The sequence below is a fragment of the Carya illinoinensis genome, chromosome 11, assembly GCF_018687715.1.
Source record: "Carya illinoinensis cultivar Pawnee chromosome 11, C.illinoinensisPawnee_v1, whole genome shotgun sequence".
In the NCBI taxonomy this organism is placed as follows: domain Eukaryota; kingdom Viridiplantae; phylum Streptophyta; class Magnoliopsida; order Fagales; family Juglandaceae; genus Carya; species Carya illinoinensis.
The window spans coordinates 9,133,435-9,155,162 of NC_056762.1; the positions used below are offsets into that span (position 1 = coordinate 9,133,435).

Sequence of the window (21,728 nt, forward strand, 5' to 3'; positions counted from 1 at the left end):
ATCAAAACCGATTGACTTGATAAGATAGGATTAATAAACGAGTCAATTATGTGTTAATCCATAATCAATCCATATAACACCAATACAATATATTTTTTAGATTTTATAAATATTTTAGTGTTGTATGTCTTTTTCTTATTGTTGGAGATATGTGATATTAATTTATTATTCAACTACGTTATGTATCAAACTATTAAACTTTTTTTTGTTAATATGTAATTTTATTTTATGAAAATATTAGTTTTGTTATATGTTATTGTTTTTGAATATTAATAATAAAATATTTGATCATAAATTCAATTTTGATTGCGAATTATTTATATAGTTATATTTGTATTATATATAAGATTATATTAGTTGGGTTAAAATAATATATATACGGATTAGTTCAGCTTATTTATATGAAACGAATTAAACAAATTAAAACAGATAAAATGACTCGTATTTATGTTAACCTAGTAAAAAGTAATTACTAAATGGGATAAGCAGATAATGTTATGTCAGTCGTTAATGGAACAAATCATATTCGAATTTTAGTATTTGACCCATTTGAGTAAATGATGTATTAAAATTAAATGATCTAATTTAAGACTCATAACTCAACACGACATAAACATGCTCACAAACATGAATTAGTAACCTTGTCTAAAATCATCATAAAATTTAACAAATTAATTAGAAAAAAAATCACAAAAAAAAGATAATGTAATTATATAGACTATAATTATGTAGCAGTGTTGAGATGCTCTTGACGAGACAGAGAGAGAGAGAGAGAGAGAGAGAGAGTCGCTCAGTGTCTCAAAACTGAGAAGCAACAATGGCCGGAGAAACACAAAAAGCCAGAAGCATGAACGAGAATAAAGTCCGTGAAATCCTAGGAACCAGAAATACTAGAATTGGAATGTGTCGATCCCTTCGAGGTTCATTTCCATCGATCGTTCCTTACCTTCTAACCCCCATGGACCCTTCGATTCTGACAATATTTACCGCCTCGATTCCTCCCAAAAAAAAAAAACCAAGAAGCAGATTAAGCGGCAGTTTAAGAGTACAGTTGTTCATTCTATGAAACATCATCACTCCTCGCTTCCCCAATCGCATTTTCTCCGTATCCTCCCTTCGTTTTCTCAGAAAGTCGGTTGGCCGGAATTCCAGGTATCTCTCTCCGATTTGGTTGGCTAGAAATTGTAGGACAATGAAATAAATTAATATCGTTGAGCTTTAATCTACAGCACAGAGCCTTGATAAGAACGACTAGGAGCAATAAATTCCGAAAATTTCTTTTTCATTTCACTCTTATAGTTTCGTCTTACATACTTTAGTGCAACTCTTAAAACTTGGTCACTATCTAATTCTGGTTAGGAAGTCCTTGCAGATGTAGAAACGTAGAGTCATGTAAGGAAACTACATGCTTGTAAGGAATCCACGTCACTTTAACTGCACAGTTCTCTGTCTTTCAAGCTTACGTTTATGAAGCCTCATTTGTAGTTGGTTTTAGGCGCATTATGGAATTACTATAGTTCTATGTGACATTTAATACCTGAAAATCCATTCTTCGGGAAAACTGGATCTTTGTAAGCATGTAACTAAAGCTGCAACTGAATTTTGGACCCAAGCCAATATTGATTTTAGGCACTTTTTTTTTGTAGTCTTTGACAATGTCTGAACTACTTTGTTTATGTATCGAAGCTCTGCTCTACTTGGGAAGGAAATGGGATTCATCCCTCTTTGGTTTCCGTATTGAAAGACATCCATCTTACTTAAATTTCTATTTATAGTAGCCCTTTCATTTCATGTAAGCTTAATGTTTTGTCAGGAGAGACTTGTATGCTTGTAGAATCTTACAATTTCCCATATTTAAAGGAGCAAAGGCTTCTATAGTTACCCTGTTGCATATGGCTTTGTGTATTTTGAGTGTGCGTGCGCACGTGTTATGGCATTAAAAGATTTGGGGTAAGCTAGTTTTGATTTAAATCATCTGCAGATTGCATTGTGGAGTTTGGGAGAGTGCTACTCGTTTTCTTGATATTGTTATTATGGGTGAGATTGATACCAAGCCTATAGAACCAGTCCAAGTTGCTCTCTCCTTGTTTGGTGAGAAAGGTGATCAGAGGAAATCTTGGTGCACCAGCAGCAATGTAAGAACTTAATGCATTTCAATATAAAAATCGTTGATGTTACAAATTAAATATCAGTTATGACATATTATATAAACTTCTTTCTTCATAGAACCGAGCCCAGACCTAATTAAGGTGTTCTTGGTCTGACCAGATCAAAGTGTAGGTTTGACTAATTACAATACTTGTGCTACTGCACATGTGTGTGTTGTATACAAACACGATAAATTTATGGTAAAGTTACTGTTTTTTATTATTTCTTTTCGTTTCTTCAATTACCTATCAAAAATTGGTAAGGTTTTTAGGATCTTATTTTGCTTCTGGATCAGACTTTGGTGTATGTCATGGAAACCTGTGAATTCCAATTTGAATTGGACTTTTTAGGCAAACATTTGAATTTCTTATTTGGGCCACTGCAATGGAGATGGTTAATTTATATGGCATACATTTCTGGCGTTTGGGAATTGTATGCATAACCAGTCTTAAAACATTAGTTGGAATAACTGTACTCATACGAATATCCTAGATCTTTCTCTTCTTCTTCTTCTTCTTCTTCTTCTTTTTCTCTTTTTTTTTTCTTTTTTCTTTTCTTTCTTTTTTTTTTTTTAATTTTTTTTTTTATTTTTACCACAGAGAATGTGAGAACAAGAAAGAGCCTGAAGAAAGGATCTGGCCAATTACAAGGTGCAACTGGTAGCCAAGGACACTGCCTACAAGCAAGCTCTTCTTAAGCTCGAACAGCACCAGAAGTCAGCTGATGAACTTTCTATCATGCTGAAAAATACAGAGATTGAGAGAGATAGTCTCATTCATGAATGTGGAGTGGCTAGAACTCGAGTAGGTGAACTTGATTCCAAGATAAAGGAGAAGGATGATCAACTATTGGAAACTAGAAAGACACGAGAGCAACTTACACATGCTCTTAGCGAGTTGAAGGCTACACAAGAAGAACTGCTCTGCATGGAAACAGAACTTGCTCTTGCCAGGGATTCTAACCGGGAGGTCATGACACAAGCAGAACTGATGAAGACTGCTGCCAACATGGAAAAGGACAAGACACAAGAGCTTCTAAGTCATGTCTCGGAGCTCACAGAAGCTATTGCTATGTCAAGACTTGCTGCTGTCGAAGCAGAGAAAGAAAAGCTTTCACTGTTGTCTGAGAAAGATGCTGAGATAGAGTTAGCAACAGCAGCGGCAGTTCAAGCAGAAGTGACCTTGGAAGATATGATAAAACAGGTAAAAATGATGGAAGAATTGGAAAATCAGCTCATGACCAAGTCTGTATTTATTGATATGCTTCAGTTGCAACTTAACCAAGCAAATGAACTACTTAGTTCATCTGAAAAAACTGCTTCTGACGCCATAAAAGATTTGAATGAGCTTCAAGCAGATCTGGAAGTCAAGGAGAGAAAAAGTTTGGATCAATCAGCCTACATTGAGACATTAGAAATGGAACTAAATCAGTTAAAGCTAGAGCTTCACAATTCAAAGGAGGAGGCATGCTGCTTGAACTGTGTTGCTGAAACACATACACGTGAGTTGCTGGAGGTATAGACTAATAGGGATGAGATTAGGGCAAGAGAAACTAAAGCAGAAATAGAGGTGGCGCTGTTGAAAGCTGAGCTTCACGAAGGGAAGTCCAAAATTGCAGCAGCAGAAGCTGCAGAAGCAAGAGCTGAGAGTGTTAAATCTGGGCTATATCTTGCAGTTCAGCAACTAGATGCAGAAGCACAGGAAGCAAAGAAGGAAAATCAAGGAGATCATCTGGCTGAAGAAGCTGAAAACTCTGTTCTTGTCAACTTCCAATCTGAAAGGGCTTTCCAAGATGTAGAGCCTCTCCAAATTGATGAGTTGAAAACAGAAGAAGAAAGGAAGAGAGATGAGGATGATAGCCACATAACAATTTCACTGAAAGAATATGAGTCCCTTTTTACAAAGGCCGAGAAAGCTAATTACATGCATGTTGTAGTAGGGAAAAATGCAGATCAATTAACTTTGCATGAAAATAAGTACGAATTGGAGAATTTGAAGAAAGAATTAGAAGTTGCAATGGTGAAAGTTGGGGAGTTCAGGACTCGTGCAGAACAGGCTGTCAGCGGAGCTGAGTTAGCTCAGAAAGCTAAAGTTGCAATTGAGGATCAGCTAAGGAGGTGGCAAGAACATAAGCAATGGAGAAAGGCTGCTCTAGCTGCACTCTGGGAGGAATCTGCTCCTAAAGAATTTTACCCTCCTCAATATGACAGGCCACCCACAACATATCAGCCTCTGGGTAAGGTTCTGAACATGAAATTTAGTGATAAAAGTTCTTCTAGAGTTTGGTTCAATTAATATATTTGCCAATGGTGCAAACTGTTTCCTGGACAAAGATTGATTATCTGAAGTGATTTTTATAAATGATTGTAGTTTTGTTTTCTCTATTGATGATGCACTAAATACTTGCAGATTTGCAGATTTCAGAAACGAAACAGACCCAATCAAATCTGTTAGTTATCTGTCAAATCTCGATCCCTTGTGAAGGAGAAAAAGAAGAGAGGGGGGGGGGGGGGGGGGGTTGGTGGAGGAAACCTTCTCTCAAGACTCCTTATCAGGATTGAGTAGTAGCCCCCGAGTCTCATTCAAATAATTATTTCTCGTGAACGAGCTAGAGTTTATCTGGTATTAGATCTCCAAGAAATTTGTGTCTAGCTTTGATAGAACCCGATATGGTTTCCCAGGGTTCATTTCTTTGCTAATTGTCGATCTGCCTAGTTCCGAGAAGAAAAGGTTTTACAATTAAAAGAGATTCCCAGGAAAGATGAACGAGTTTGTACCCAGTTTATGTCTGTAACTCTGGAACTCAAAGTGAGTTCTGTAAGGTGGATTTATGATAAGAAACTTTACCCCTTGAAAGTTTTTTGTTTTACTCTGATTGAAATCCTGAGTTTAGAACTCACTCATGGACAGCAGAGGACATCATTTTCTAAAACAGACTTTGCATTTTTAAGGCTCAACTCGCATTCTGAAATTGATCCAGTTTAGCACTAGATGAGAAAGCACCGGGTATTAATGACTACCACTAGCTAATGGGCCTGTCTCAAGCGCAGGTCTTTGCTAAGTATTTGTTAAGTAGACATACTTAGTGCACCGATCATAAGTAGTACTGAGTGAGTCCATCATTAAGCTTAGGCACTGTGCATATAGTTTCCTCCCTTATCAACAGAAAGGAAGGAAGTGTGCCTGATGTACCATGCCAAGAGAAGCATGAAGGCCTCAGCTTCTTCCCCCGCACCTACTAGTTAAATCTAGAAGAAGGTTGATCACCCGAGAACAACCATCCATCTTTACAGGAATGTAACAAAATAAAAATGAAAAGAAGTTTTTTGGCTTCCTTTTTTTCTGTGCATATTTTTGCTATTAGTAAATTGCTCTACCACTAGTAAAATTCACATTGCCCTTTGTGATAGATAGCCAGAACAAAATATTCTTTTATGAATTAGTTCATCTGCAAATTTTTTAGCTGTTTTTCATGCACTCTCTATATTCTGAATCTGGGTTGTGAAAGTAAAAAGTAGGAGCAGATTCCGAAGTCTTTGATTTGCGTATTTTATGTTTTTCTTGCCCAAAGTTCTGTCCTTGGTCTTATTTCCAATTTGGTAGGCAAGTCCTGCAGGGCAATTAAAATGGTACGCACCACTCTGGTAGCTAGGAGTGATTTCCTAAAGGGTTTGCTGGTCAAATGCCCTGTCAAAGTTAGTACTCATGTTGTCCCCTTTCAGTTAGACAAGTAGTTTTGCATACGTTTTCTACATGCAAAAAACAAACGTGTTTGCGAGGTTGCCAAAGTTCAAAGTCTTCCAGTTAATATAAAATTATAAAATAAGAATAAGAATAAAAATTTATAAACTGACATGATTTAAATACTTATTATGTTAGATATATTTAAAAAAAAAACATTACAATCCGAGTAATCATATCAAGTCACGCTAGTTAAAAACTATTTCTTGTAGGATTAAAAAACCCAACGGGCATTAATAAGTAAACATATATCCATGTTAGAAGCAAAAAAGAAAAAAGAAAAAATCTATACTAGATTTTGATCAATGATTTTATAATTTAGTTTCATTGAAAATTTCACATAATAAATGTGCTCCATGTGTGGGGATTAAAAGAGATGGATGCATGTCGTGTGGGTCACTTAATAGTTCTGTATACGTCTAGAAGACTCAAATGGTGATCTCCAAGCCAGAAAAGTAGGTATAACGACCATGACTTCCAATATTTGAACATATCGACAAAGTGTCGTAGGGTTCATATATGCTAATTGCTAGTAAAATATATAGATGGCTAAGACAATTAGTCAATTAGGGACGGCTAATCTTGGGCACAAACCCTAATTAGGGTTTCATTACCATGTGCTAAACTGTGGCAGTTAGGGTTTTGGTTTAAAACTTGGGGTTAGGCATACCATCATTTGTTTGTTTCTCTTTCTTTTATCACCATCCGTCATGGGTTCTAACTTGGTTTCGATTTGCTTAAATAAATCAATTAGAATTTTGTCAATTTTTAAGTTGGTGCATAAATATTCTAAAATCCTGAAAGACCGGATCTCAAGGTTAGAGTAATAAATGAAATGAGGTTTATTAACATTTATTGCTTACTTAATAAAATATTTAATACAGACAATAATAAATATTGTAGGGATCACTTTATTCTCTCACATTTGAGTCCCTCAAATTCAAACAATAACTTGAGGGAACCTTGATCCTTATGAGTCCTAGAATCATTATAAAAAAAATCTATTCATGCTAATTGGTATAAAAGTCTTCCACATTGATTGTATGTTTAGACTGTGCTCCTTCTATCCTAGAGAGAGAGAGAGAGAGAGAGAATAAGTGAGATCCATTTTTAACCACAAAAAAAAAAAGAAAAAAAAAAGAATGTGTAAGACTTAAGTCAACAATAAGGCCTAGTTTGGATGGTGAATTGAGATGAGATGAAAGTTAAATAAAATATTATTAGAATATAATTTTTTAATATTATGTTTATTTTCATATTTGAAAATTTTAAATTATTTATTATATTTTGTTTGAAAATTTGAAAAAATTATAATAATTAAATGAGATAAGTTGAAATGATTTCACTATCTAAACTGGGCCTAAATTACTTTTAAGTTTTTTATGTCTCGTTTTTGTCACAGATGCATTAGTCATATTTGTGCAATAACTTAAAAAAACAAGTCATATTTTATTAATACCTCTATAAAATTGGCTTTTGAAAATTAAAAATTGAGTAATTATTAAATAATCTCAAAATACGAATATGCGATATTCTCTTAATTGTTTCATAATTTTATATAATTAAAATGAATGCTTACATAAATAATTTAAATAGTATGATAATTTATAACGAGATGAAACTATCAAATCAAGCCATCCAGATTCTGATATACCTAATAATTTTATGGTGTTTGTGGCTCGGTAGTACTTTCTTTCTCTGTTTGTTTCTCAAGAAACATGATGCATCATTTTCTCTAGTGCTTAACCAAATCAAGAAAGGAGGTGAAATGTGGGGTTTTTTTTTAGTGTTGATTGGAGTTGTCGTGAGTATGGTTGTCTTTATATGAAGCATTTTCGTGGCGTGAAGGACTAGTTTTGTAGAATAATGACAATTACCAACCAAACCTCTATCAACGAATCGACAATTGTTCCTAAAACATCCTCCCATGTTACCTCAATTTTCTCACATTTGAAAAAGAATGGAGTGTAAAGCAAAAACTTCCAAAAAAAGAATAATGAGGGAAAGAATAAGATGAAATTGAGAGGAAATGAATGACACATTCTGACATGTATTGTGATGAAAGTCGTCATAAAATCTCAAATGTGTCTGAATTGATTTTCTGTCAAGACAGTTTGTGACGACATGTTATTATTGCCTCTTTTTTTTTTTTTTGACGGGTTCTTAATCGCAGGGATTGAAACCAAGAAGTTGTAAAAAATTGAATTTTTGAATCAAAACACAAATTTCTGTAAAAAAAAAATATTATTGGCAAAGAGGATCATTTTTCTTAGTAGTTTTTTAAAGTTATCTTTTTTCCTTAAAAATAAAAAATTGTTATTAGAATAAAAAAATAAATAAATATTTACTAAAAATAGTAAATTGGTAAATGCAATGAAACTTTCTCCAAAACGGGCAAGAAGAAATGAGCAAATAGCAGATGCTGCCCCTGACTCAGCAGGAAAGCAAAACATTTTGCTTCGAAAGGGAAGAGTAGACTTAATTTACACCTACTGAAACAAAATCCGAGATATTCCACCATTAAGATTGCCAGATCGATCACTTCTCATTCAAATTAATTAGTCAAAGATATATAAGCATGAATTTGGGATTGATGACACATTTTGGCATTGTCCTCACATTATCATTGACCTGTTTATTAGATTAGAAGAGCTGCACATATAATCATCCTACTTCCCAAGTTTACAAGCCTCGGTCAAAACAACGAGCCGTGATTACAACCAGACTCTTGTGGGATACAAATGAGCATCAACGAACCGTTATTACAACTAGACTCCTGTGTGATACAAATGAGCATAAAACAACGTGCTTTCACTACAATTAAAATGGTTTTTTGTGATCAATTTATAGCAACGAAAAGACTACTAGCAACCAGTAATCTTTTCGTTGCTATAAATTGATCGCAAAAGATCATTTTTCTTGTAGTGCTTGTGATCTCAACTACCGAGTTTTGAGACGGTCATGACAAGCTGATATGTTCACACGCCGCTTGTTGTGCAATTCATTATACAGTTCTTTTAAAAAATAAAAACAATAATAATCATTTTTTAATATAAATCACGTGGAAGGCTTCCACATGATGAATGGCGTATTGGGTGTACGTACAAAAAGTTAACCTTTAAGAAATCTTCTTAACCTATTAAGAAATTTGTTAGATTTTAAGTGCATGATGAGTCAGGAGTAAAAATATTATGGTTTGATTGGTGTTGTCACGCTTTTTGTAGGAGAAAGGCCGCCAGGGCAGATAACAACATCCCAACAACAAGAACGAAGGAAAACCCAACAAAAAGGCCGGTCATGTGATTGCACAACAGTAGTTGAAACACAGAATAATAATCCTTCATCTTGGCTTGATTGATTAAAACTTGTTACTAAAACATGATTACAGCATTTGAGGGTGACTGCCACACGAGTGGTGGACAAGTATGTTTTGTCATGAACCCAAGCTCCAAGAATTTGACCGATTGGCCTAATTACTTAACCTCCTATATATATGATATATATATATATATATATATATATATATATATATATATATATAATTGGCCAAAGGACTAATGGATTGATTGGCCAAGATCATTTTTTTTAAAGTGATTATACGGTATTTGTATACTTACAATTATAATTATCATTTATATAAATATATATATTTATATATAATCTTGGCCTTTGGTCTTGTTAAAGGGTAGAAGTAGCATAAAAGAGACAAATTGTTCATATGCATGTTTATAATTAATTTGTGTCTTAATCTAGCTACTATACTTCAAAAGGTCAAAAAGAAGCTAGCACCTATTGTATTAATCATGGAAGTCATGAAAGTTAAGTTTAATCCTTTGAAATTCTTATTATTACTATTATTATTTCAAAATGCACACTCCATTTTTTAATTTAAATTGATCAAAGCAAACAAAAGATAATCTCCCTAGAGGGTGCCACAGCCACAAAGAAATCTTACAAAAGTAAAACTATAAATTGACGTGATTTTATATATATACTACATCTAGCTACGTCAGTTTGTGAGTTTATTTTTGTAAAATTTCTTTGTAGCTAAAGCATTTCTCATCTCGCTTTCAATGCACTACAACAAGAAAGAGTAAGTCAAAAACTCATTTAGTTTAAACGAAATATTAATTAGAAATCCTAAAAATTCGTGGTGCTCTCTCTCTCTCTCTCTCTCTCTCTCTCTCTCTCTCTCTCTCTCTCTCTCTCTCTCTCTCTCTCTCTCTCTCTCATTTGATTCATGATCTAATTTCTTATAATTGGTGTATTATACAGTTAACAATATTTTAATCAAGTGGTGGTTTTGATTCATATATTTAGCATTAATTCTTAACAATATTTTGATTCATTGAGTGCCTTTTGACTAACTATCTTAATTAAATTAACCTGTCTTGAAAGTCTGGGATTTAGCCTTAAAAATTAAAATAAATTAAGGCTTTGTCTGCTCCTCTTTGGATGTTGTCTGGCTCATTGGGTTGGCTCCATATATTACTCATAAGGCTGTCCTTGCTCTTGAGAAAATGTGGCCAATCCAAAGTTCCTCATATTTTTTTACTACTCAATCATGATGCATATGATGCAATTTTATTTGGATTTCTAATCTTTTAAGATAAACAAAGTTTTGGACTGTTGAGTTGCTAATTTGGTGCATAAAATTAATTAGTATTCCGGAAGTACACTCAAATTTTTTATTACATTCAACGTCGCATACTGGATTTCTCGTTTTAGAGTGGTCTAAGAGCGGTATCGTTAATAGATTTCAATAATAAATTTATTGAATAATAATTCAAGATACATAAGAGAATGACGTCTTTGAAAATAAAACATAAGAAAAGAAAATGATCAATGTCTATAGATACCTAATGGGATTTATGTGTATCAAAAGTAAGAATAATGCTATAGACAAATCTCAAATACATAAGTAGCCGTAAGGGCAAATATGTGAATTGCTATATTAGATACACAAAGATAGAATTATTATTATTATTATTATTATTTTATGAAATCATTAAAAAGAGAGAGCCATAACGTGTTATAAAACTTTCAAAATGAGAGAGAAAGAGATAGAGCTCAGAGAGGTTATGAAAACTTATGAATTTCTTAAAGGATTCAATGATATATATAGGAGTACAAAGGGGACTATGCCTTTTACGATTAGCACTATGCATTTTGCGGCTAGCTCACTATGCTAGCACTATGCACTATGCATTTTGCGGCTAGCTCACTATGCTAGCACTATGCACTATGCATTTGACGACTAGCACTATGTACCAGCACTATACATTTGACGACTAGCTAAATGTGGTCATACAATTCAAGATAGTTTATAACACTACCCCTTTGGATGACCATATTTAAAGAATATGCCTCGTTAAAACCTTGCTAAGGAAAAACCCTGTGGGAAAAAACCAATGGCAAAGGAAAAAGAGTACAGTATTCATGTGTATCGCCGAGTATTTTAGGATTGCCTCATTAAAACCTTGCAAAGGAAAATCCAGTGGGATAAAACCTTAGCGAAGGAAAAAGAGTACAATTAGCACAAGTCTTCAAGACATTACTTTCCCTGAAAAGTGCACGATAAAAGGTCTTCAAGTCTTCGCATTCTAATGTTCTGCACAATCTTCTTAAATGTTGCAGTTAGTAATGCTTTTGTGAATAAATCTGTCAGATTATCACTTGATCGTATCTGCTTGACTTTAATTTCACCTTTCTCCTCATGAATTGCAATGATCTTCTTGTGTGTATCTGAAAGATAACTCGCATCTGTACATCCAACTAACTGTGGACTTGATCCATGTTGATAAAATAATCACAACTGGATCTTTCTGCTCATCACTACTGTAACAGCCCGCTAGAAATTCAATTGTGAAATTTCTATTAACTTTAGGAATCTCGTGAAAAACCCATAAGTTTTCACGAATCCATTAATCGTATAGGTTTTTGTCTAACTACATAGTTAGTGTTATTATTTACTATGGTATCAGAAGTGTATTTTTTGATTATTGGAGATAGTTAGAAGTGTCAAAATGTATTATGATTTGTGCCATTAGACTCGGAGGGTTATTTAAAGTCTTATGGCGCAATAACATTTTTTTCACATTTTCGGACAAAACGTCTGTTCAAAACTATAGATATTATTGGATAAAAAGAAATATCTTGAGGTAATTTTCGTGAATATTATTGGGTAAAAATATTTTGAGTTGATTTTTATAGATATTATTAGATAAAAATATCTTAAGTTGATTTTTATAGATATTATTAGATAAAAATATCTTAAGTTGATTTTTGTAGATATTATTGGATAGAATATTATGAGATAATCTTTTATAGATATTTTGGGTAGGAGAAAACCACACTCAACTCTCAACTCCAGCCTTATCACCTCCCTTATCTCGTCCATAAATGTATCTAGCCAGCACCCATGAACATATCTTCAATTACTCCTTCTAATAAAAGATTATCAAACACTCTCTCTCGGACAGATTTTAGGAGATCTTTTGCACGCCCATTTCGAAGCTGTTGTAAGTGTTTTATCATAAAGTCTCCTTCATATAAGTTGTTCCTTTTTGAGTCTAGTTTACATGGATATCTTATTTGCCCCATTTGAAGATCATTTGGTCAGTCAAATATTCTGTAAACTATAGAAAGGTCATTCTGGGAGATAAACTGGAGAATATGTTATAGTTTGGAGTTTTTGACCAAGCTAATGGATAGATATTGATCCGAAATTTTTATGGAGTATTGTTAACATGTATATGTGACTATTGATTGAGGATTTTTGCATGATTAAAGGTTTTGATGAAAGATATTCTTAGATTTAGAAACTTAGAAACTGGAAGAGGAAAAACAGTTTCTGTTTTGAGAAAGTTTAACTCTTTGGTGGTCTAAACCTATTCTAATGACTTTGATAATTTTATTGGAGGATCCTAAACATCTTATATACATGTTATATTATTATTTTGAAGATATTTGATGTTAGTTTCAAAGATATGAAATTTTATGCAAAGAGATATTCAGATAAGCCAAAGTGTGGATATTCTTGGCTAAATTTATGTTTTGGTTAATTTCTAACCATGTGATCTTGAATTAGAAGCTTGTATATGTTTTAGGACATCTTTTTAAACCATGTAATGGTTTGGTTTGAAGATCATATATTTATAAGTCATAGATCAAGAGATTTATCAAAACTAGTTGAGGAAAAAGCTCCTGTTTTTGGACTAAGTGTAAAACCAAAAACTCCAAATGTTATTTTGTGATTTTGGTGACTTTAGTTTGATGATTTAAAGCATGGTTGATGTTAGGATGATATTATGAATATGTTAGAAGTAAGATTTGATTTTTAAAATTCTTGGAGATGTTTTGATTTAAGGTCAAAACTTGTGATTCAAATGCTTGGATCTTTTTACAAAAAAGTTTGGTGTTGATTATTAGATTTTTCTAAATGGATGTTTTAAGTATGGTTTTGAACTTAGGATTGGAAGATATTTGTTGCAAAATTTTGGTTTAAGCATGAGTTTTGAAGTTGGAAGGAATTGCAACAAAAATAAAGGGAAATGGCCTATGGATGTTTCGACCATAGTGTGTTCTTCATGGTTGTGTTTTGTTTTAAATTTTTATGAGTTGATATTTAAGTTTAGGACAAAATTTACATGAGAAATGTAAATTTTGGAAACTTTTGAAGTTAGTATGCAAAATCCTTAAGTTATGGGTAAAACGGTCAATTTCCCACATGTAGAGAGTAAAATGAAAATTTTACTCTTTAAGTTAATATTTTCCATATTTCAAATTATTAGTGATTTAGTTCTAATTTTTAGAATCACTAATTACAGTTCCTCGTGATCGCACTTGAAGTTTTATAAGAAACGCGGAGATCGAGGTAAGTTAGCTTTTAACTTACTAGCAGTCTACTGTGTATGTGTGCTAAGTAAAAGAATTACAGTGTATGTATGTATGTTATCATATATGTCATACCATGCCAAGTTATCATGTAATTGTCTATTATACAGAATTTATTCTGTCATCAATTTTTATCTGTTACACAATATATTCTGTCATGTATTACTATACATTACAAATATGTCATGTTAAATATGTTGTCTGTTATATGTTATGCCATGTTACGAAATGTTACTATCTCAAGTTGGTTATGTATTTAACTACAATTGTGATGCGTAAAATACATGGGGCCACAACAACTGTGGAGTATGTATTTTTCATGTTAAGTCAAGTTTATGTAGAATACATGGGGCCACAACAACTGTGGAGTATGTATTTAACTGCATAGTGATGTATAGAATACATGGGGCCACAACAACTGTGGAGTATGTATTTACACATAGAATACATGGGGCCACAACAACTGTGGAGTATGTATTTTTAATGTTAAGTCAAGTTTGTGTAGAATACATGGGGCCACAACAACTGTGGAGTATGTATTTACACGTAGAATACATGGGGCCACAACAACTGTGGAGTATGTATTTTTCATGTTAAATTCAAGTTTCAGAGCAAGTTCATGCTAAGTCAAGTTTCAGATCAAGTTCATGTCAAGTCAAGTTCAGTTCATGATTCAATTTAAGCTATGTCAATTATGCTATGTTGTACGCTAAGTTATGCTTTAATTACTTATGAATTTGATTATGCATTTATGCTTTTACTGTCATACATGCATCATTAGTCTGTATGGAAGTTTTTTGTTAACTTGCTGAGATTTGTAATCAAATCTCACTGTGGTAGTCCCAACTACCATTCCCCCGAATGGTAGATCTTGTTACAGGACCTGAAGGAGGATCAGGAGCTGACCAACTAGACACAGTCGACTGAACGACGGTGCGTCGTTAATGTTAATATAGTAGTTAAATTACTACTTGTACGATGGAGTTGCATCTCCAGTACTTTTGGATCATAACTATTTTGGAATAGTGCTGTGATCTTAGTTATTCAATGGATCTTTATGTATGAAGTATGTTTTAAGTATTGGGATATTTTCAGTTTGGTGCATAGTATTGCTAAAAAAAAAAATTATCCGCTGCGAATATTACATAATGTTAGATGCATGTTAGGATTATTGCATCTTATATGTCATGAACGGGGGCAGGTAACCTTGTGTTACATGTCTCGACGCTTCAAATGTCCGTCCGATCCCAAACGGAATTTGGGGGCGTCACAACTACTCTTCTGGAGTTGTACTCTTCTGGAGTTCTTGTAAATAACACAGTTAGTGGAGAATTCATCAACATTAAACCGCTAACCTCATTTTTTAATAAAAACGGTGGCCAGCCTTTTAAGATCAGACAAGCACCGCAGATTTTCAACTCCTCTGTAGGTGTCAGGTGTGCTGTTAGGCGTCGCAGCTGTCAGGTGTGCTGTCAGGCGCCGCAGAGTTATGAAGGTATATTTCGTCTCTTTTATCTTACTTCACGAGAGATGTTGTATCATAATTTTCTCTATAAAAGAGATATTCAGCTCATCTTCATTCGCATCTCATCTTCTTCATTTTTCTGTAATCATACTGTATTTTTACTCTGCAATCTCTTTCTACATTCTTATTCTACAATAGCTCAGTGATCTTCTCATGGCCAATATATGAGGTATTATGCAACTCGTTCATCAGCTGTTCCTGCTTCTACCACAGGTGCTATCATGCAATATAATGATCTGACTCATAGGTCAGATAATGAAGCTATCTATGAGCTTGTGAGTCTCGGTACCCAATACTCATCATCCATTATTGCATTTTCTCAGCGACTGCAATCCAAAACTTGTGGAGTTGACAATCTCCACGAGAATATTGCTATACTTCAGCGACTTCTTCTGGAGTCCAACATGAAGATAGAATCAATAAAGCAAGAGAATAGGAATTTAAAATCTTTACTTAAATCTTCTTTTCGATTGCCCACCCCTTTAGATAAGGATGCCATGCAGATTCTTGAAGAACAAGAGCGTTTGAAGAATGAGGCAAAGTGCCTCAAATTTCTGTAATTCTTGCTTTAAGATAATAAAATAATATTTCACAAATATTCATATTTGTGTTTCTATCTTTTGGTAGATATTCTGTGTGCTCCCTTTTATTTCTTCTTTAATAATACACACTTCATATCAAACCCATAATATAAATCTGAAATACTAATTGTATTAAAAGATGGTATTTCATGACTAATAACATCATCCATATTCCCCTTGAAGCCGCAAGGGTTTCAGATTTATATTTCAAATATGTGCAGTTTTCATGAGCTCTTCTGGAGCCTCAATGACATTTAAATGATATATATAAACTGCAATAATAGCTTGTTTCTATTTGCGTTTGGATTACTTTAGATCATATAAGAATCTTTGAAACTTGATAGAATACATATTTCCAGATATATTCATATTAGAAGCTTCAGACATTTTCTATCCTTCATGGATTTTCATATATATATCATGATCCAATGATCCATATAAATATGCAGTTAATCATGCATATTCAAACTCTCGGTAACTTTCAAGCTAATAAAAATCTCAATATGATTTCAACCACTTTAAAATCATATCAATATTGTTTCTTCGAGAAACTAACTTATGATTTCTATATCACATTTTCATGTTAAAAGTTTCAGGCTTTTTATATCATGTATATAAATATCCACTGATATTTAACAAAAATCACATCTTTAGGTGTTTGGATTTCAAGTCCATATTTATCACATTTTACTTAGTGATATCAATTCTGCAGGAATTGAGAAACTGACTTGTGATTTATATATCACATTTTTATTTCCTTTCCATAAATACCCACTGACATTCAACAAGCATCACCTCTTTAGGTGTTTGGACTATAAGTCTCGATGCATCATATTTTACTAGTAAATCAATTCTACAGGAATTGTTTCTTTCAAATTTGGCCAATATTTAACGTCGTATTCTTCGACGATTCTTGATTCACTTTCATTATTACTTCTAGTAATGTCAATTGCCATCTCATATGGAAATACGTTGTCGACAACGATTTTATTTCTATCCATAATTTCTCTATTATTCATGAAATGTAACGAGATCTCGTTATTTTCAGGTACCTGTCCTTCTTCAAGAGAAGACATTTTCATGAAAAACCTTTTCAGGAGGCACTCTTCAAGAGTTTATATAGGAGAATTTGGATGGACTTTATTGCTTGTTTTGTGGGTATGGCCTCTTCAGGAGCACCAAATTATTTGTGCATTTCTCTTTTGAGATGCAGTACCTTTTGTATCAATAGGTCTCACATGCTTTCAGACTGCTGAATTTCTTAATTGTCCTACAGGGACTTCAATCATCGCTGGGATTTTAGCAGTTAGAATATGAGACATTTTTATCTTATTGCATTCAAAATTTAATTATCATCTAAACTTCTGGTTCACATATGATAATTAAGATAACGTCGAATAATTTCATCTTATTTGCTTCAAGCAAATTTTTCTTTCCACTTCTGGTGGTAAGACTTTATAGTAAAAGAATCTTCTGGTTCTTTTATGGACGTCCATATGAAAATCATTCGACTTATCGTAATTGATTTTAGATGATCAAGATAACCATGAAAAGATACAAATATTTTGAATCATATCACCTTTTGATGCATCATAATATTTGATTCAATAATTGTATAATATCATCTCAAAGAGAAAGCTTACAGCTTTTCCAATACGAGCTTCTGGCCCGAAAGGATATTCATTATCACGTCCAATCTCTTAGTTTTTTTGAATGAAACGCATCATTATTTTCACTTCAGGAAATAGAATGATATAAATTCATTATCATTCACTTCAGGAAATGATATAGATCTAGTAAGACGTGACTAATGATTCTTATCAAAAGCTCATTATTTTGCTCAGTCACTGAAAGACCTAATACAAATTTAGAATACATTGTGAACGTTTACATTTCATATTGCTACTTCAGGAGCATATTCGATATTGCTATTTCAGGAGCACATTCAAGACATTCATTCAAATATATATTCTTTCCACAATTTCAATTATGCAACTTCAGGTGCATAAATCATAATGAACTTTTGTACAAGTATCACTCATATGAGATACTCAATAAAATTATTGATTTAGGGCGATTCTTCAGGGATGCTCCATTTTCATTCTCAGATAAATCATATCATCAATAATTTATAACAAGTATAAAAGAATAAATAAAACTTTTATTACTACAAAACATTGCAGAATATAAAAATATTTTATAATAAGATAAATGAAATACATTAATTAAAAAGGAACACTTCCATGATCAACTCTATCACTAGAATCCTCAAAGAAATCAGAAACATCAAGGCTTGTAATATCTTCTCCATCTATAGAATCTAAAGCATATGATGGTTCAGCAAAATTTGTTTCAAATTTCTTTATTTTTTCTTTTATAGAAGATTGTTATAAGTCAACCAAGTGCTTATCTGTACGACAGACACGAGCCCAATGTCCAGTCATACCACATCTATGGCATCCATCTTTATCTTTCTTTAAAAATTTGTTTTGAGGACCTTTGCCCTTCTCTGAGTTGAACCACTTCTGGTGGTACGGTGTATATCTATTATTGTCTTTTTTAGTGTGGTCACTTCTAGGACCTCCACTTCTATAGTTTTTCCTACCACGTTCACGCCCTCGTTTTCTTTGAAAAGATGCACAATTCGCTTCTGGAAATGATGTAAATCTAGTACCATTCATTTCAGGGAATGATATAGAACCAGTAGGACGTGACTGGTGATTTCTTAACAAAAGTTCATTATTTTGCTCTGCTAATAGAAGACAAGATATAAGTTCAGAATATTTTTTGAACTTTCGCTCTCGATACTGCTACTGCAGGAGCACATTCGAGGCATGAAAAGTAGTATATGTCTTCTCCAACAAGTCATCATCAGTGACTTTTTCACCACATAATTTCAATATCGAGCTAATTTTAAAGAGTGTAGAGTTATATTCACTAACACTCTTGAAGTCTTGCAACTTCAGGTGCATCCAATTATGACGAGCTTTTGGGAGGATTACAGTTTTCTGGTGTTCATATCTCTCCCTTAAATCATTCCACAAAATAAGTGGATCTTTCACCGTTAGATACTCAGTTTTTAATTCTTCATGAAGATGGTGCCGAAGGAAAATCATTGCCTTAGCACGGTCCTGCAGGGACCCTTGATTTCCTTCTTTAATTGTATCTCCCAGGTTCATCGCATTCAGATGGATCTCAGCATCAAGGATCCAACATAAATAATTTTTCCCAGAAATGTCAAGAACAACGAATTTCAATTTTGTAAGATTTGACATTTTTTACATATATAAATCAGGAACATAAGTATAGAGTTTTCATTAAGTAATGTAACATTTCATATTCATTTTGAAAACTACAAAAATATATTGAAAAACTTACTTGAAGTATAGGACTACTAGTTTCAAAATCGTTAGAACTTTCGTGCTGATAACGTGTTATGAAATCATTGAAAAGAGAGAGCCATAACGTGTTATAAAACTTTCAAAATGAGAGAGAAAGAGATAGAGCTCAGAGAGGTTATGAAAACTTATGAATTTTTTAAAGGATTCAATGATATATATAGGAGTACAAAGGGGGCTATGCCTTTTACGACTAGCACTATGTATTTTGTGGCTAGCTCACTATGTTAGTACTGTGCACTATGCATTTTGCGGCTAGTTCACTATGCTAACACTATGCACTATGCATTTTACAGCTAGCTTACTATGCTAGTACTATGCACTATACATTTGACAACTAGTATTATGTACTAGCACTATATATTTGACGGCTAACTAAATGTGATCATATAATTTAAGATAGTATAACATATGATTATTATTATTATTATTATTATTTTGTGAGTTGGTGAGAGCAATGATAACAAAACCCCTAACTAGCAATCTCACCCACAAAAGCTGACCGGGCGCATGTATATCATGTGTTCTATCTTTTGACTTTGATTTTTCCCCTAACAATCGGATAACTACAGTACTTGAGGGTGACAGCAGCCATGCACATGGGTGGATGGATCATGGGATAGCTGACTTTGCCGTGAAGCCAAATCCAAGATCAACATTTCATGGGTGACACGTGTACAAGATTGTCCCTAGTTGGACCAAGCTATAAAAATTGACATTTAATGTATAATAAGGTTTAAATTTTGATTTAGAAAGATTCCCCATCTTCGTCTTGGACGATAACAAGGAAATACAAGTAGCCCCAAACCAAATCTTGCCATAAAATTTAGAGCTGTCAAAATTTTTACTTTTTTTTTTAATAATTTTTTCAAAAAATCTTACGCAACCCAAACATGATCAATATCTTCGACCCGACATGAAGTTTTGCATATAGTTTTGACCAGAGCTCTACTTATTCTAACAGAATCCATAAACATTGGTTTATTTTAAACCTATCGAAATTGAGTCAGATGACCACAACGACTATTTCAATCCAAAACAATAACGATTCGACTTAACTCGATTCAATTCAACTTATCTTGGATCGATCCGATCCGATAGGCCAACCTAAATAATATTGTCCTAAATCCAAATTATCACCAATGAATGCACATAATTATATAATCGATCCTTGATCATCAAGTATATATACCACTTTCTTAATGAAGTTTGTGTATTAATTTGTTAGGTTTTTAATTCTTTTTGGGGGAAGGGGGGTGTTTTAAATAAAATATATATCTTTTTCAAACGCATGTATGCTACTCATATATGGACAATGATGTTATATTATATGGAGTGCAGGTTCTTTTCGATCCACAATGACATTTTGGGGGCCATTCGTGCGCATGCATGCATAAACATCATTTGTTTTTTTTTTAGGGGTTGTTGAGAATGATCTTTTTCATTCACGGTCAAGAGTTCTTCTACAGTACTTCATCTGATGTAGCATGCACGCAGTTGGTATTATTATTATAATATTGCTAAAAAACATGAAAATAGTGTTTAATGTTTAATGAGCCTAAAAAAACGTGAAAATAGTGAAAATATTAATGTTTAAGAAAAAACAGAAAATGGATGGATGTAGTAGTTGTATTTCAGCTGGCTGCATGCTTGCATGGTGATGAATAGGAGGGATCGAGGTTCACGCTTTCCATTCTAATCTCTATCTAATTTGATTAATTATAACATCTTTTGACTAAGACTGCCAATTATGTATATGCATGGCATTTCCCATGTCCTGCGTTCGATTTTCCTGGAAAATGAGGAAGAAAATCTTAGGTAGAGTTATTAATCACGTACACGTGTTCCATCTTATCAAATTATCAATACAGCAGACCCCAGCCGCTGAAATAGTTTACGAAAAAACCTAAAAGGTAACTGGTTTGTTAGATGGTCCTATCCAATTGGCTGAGGCTGAGGTCACAATTAAGAGTAGTCCATCTTCTTCTTTACTTTTTTTTTTTTTTTAGTTAATTATATATATCTATATATTTTTTACTTAAAAAAAAGGATAAGACTACCTGATTTGGACGAGATGGAATGGTTTTAAATGAAATATAAAAATTGAATAAAATATTATTTTTTTAATATTATTATTATTTTAAAATTTGAAAAAATTAAATTGAGATTTAAAAAAGTTAAACTGTTTATTATATTTTGTATTAAAATTTAAAAAAATTATAATAATGAGATGGAATAAAATGAGATATATATATATATATATATATAATACTTTCCGAATCCTGTAACTAGATCATATGCCTTTAAGAGAGATTTAAGGACAATTTCAATATCTGATCTTGCTAAATTTGAGAGATAAATAACATGAGAAATGATGGTTTGAGAGGAATTACGTACTACAAATTACAAGCCTGGTGATCTTGAATTTTTCAAAAAAAAC

General features: G+C 33.0%; 1 pseudogene; it reads left to right on the forward strand.

Moving 5' to 3' along the window:
• The first annotated feature begins 744 nt into the window (after positions 1–744).
• On the forward strand, positions 745–4,531 carry LOC122280657 (annotated as a pseudogene).
• Positions 4,532–21,728: the final 17,197 nt, after the last annotated feature.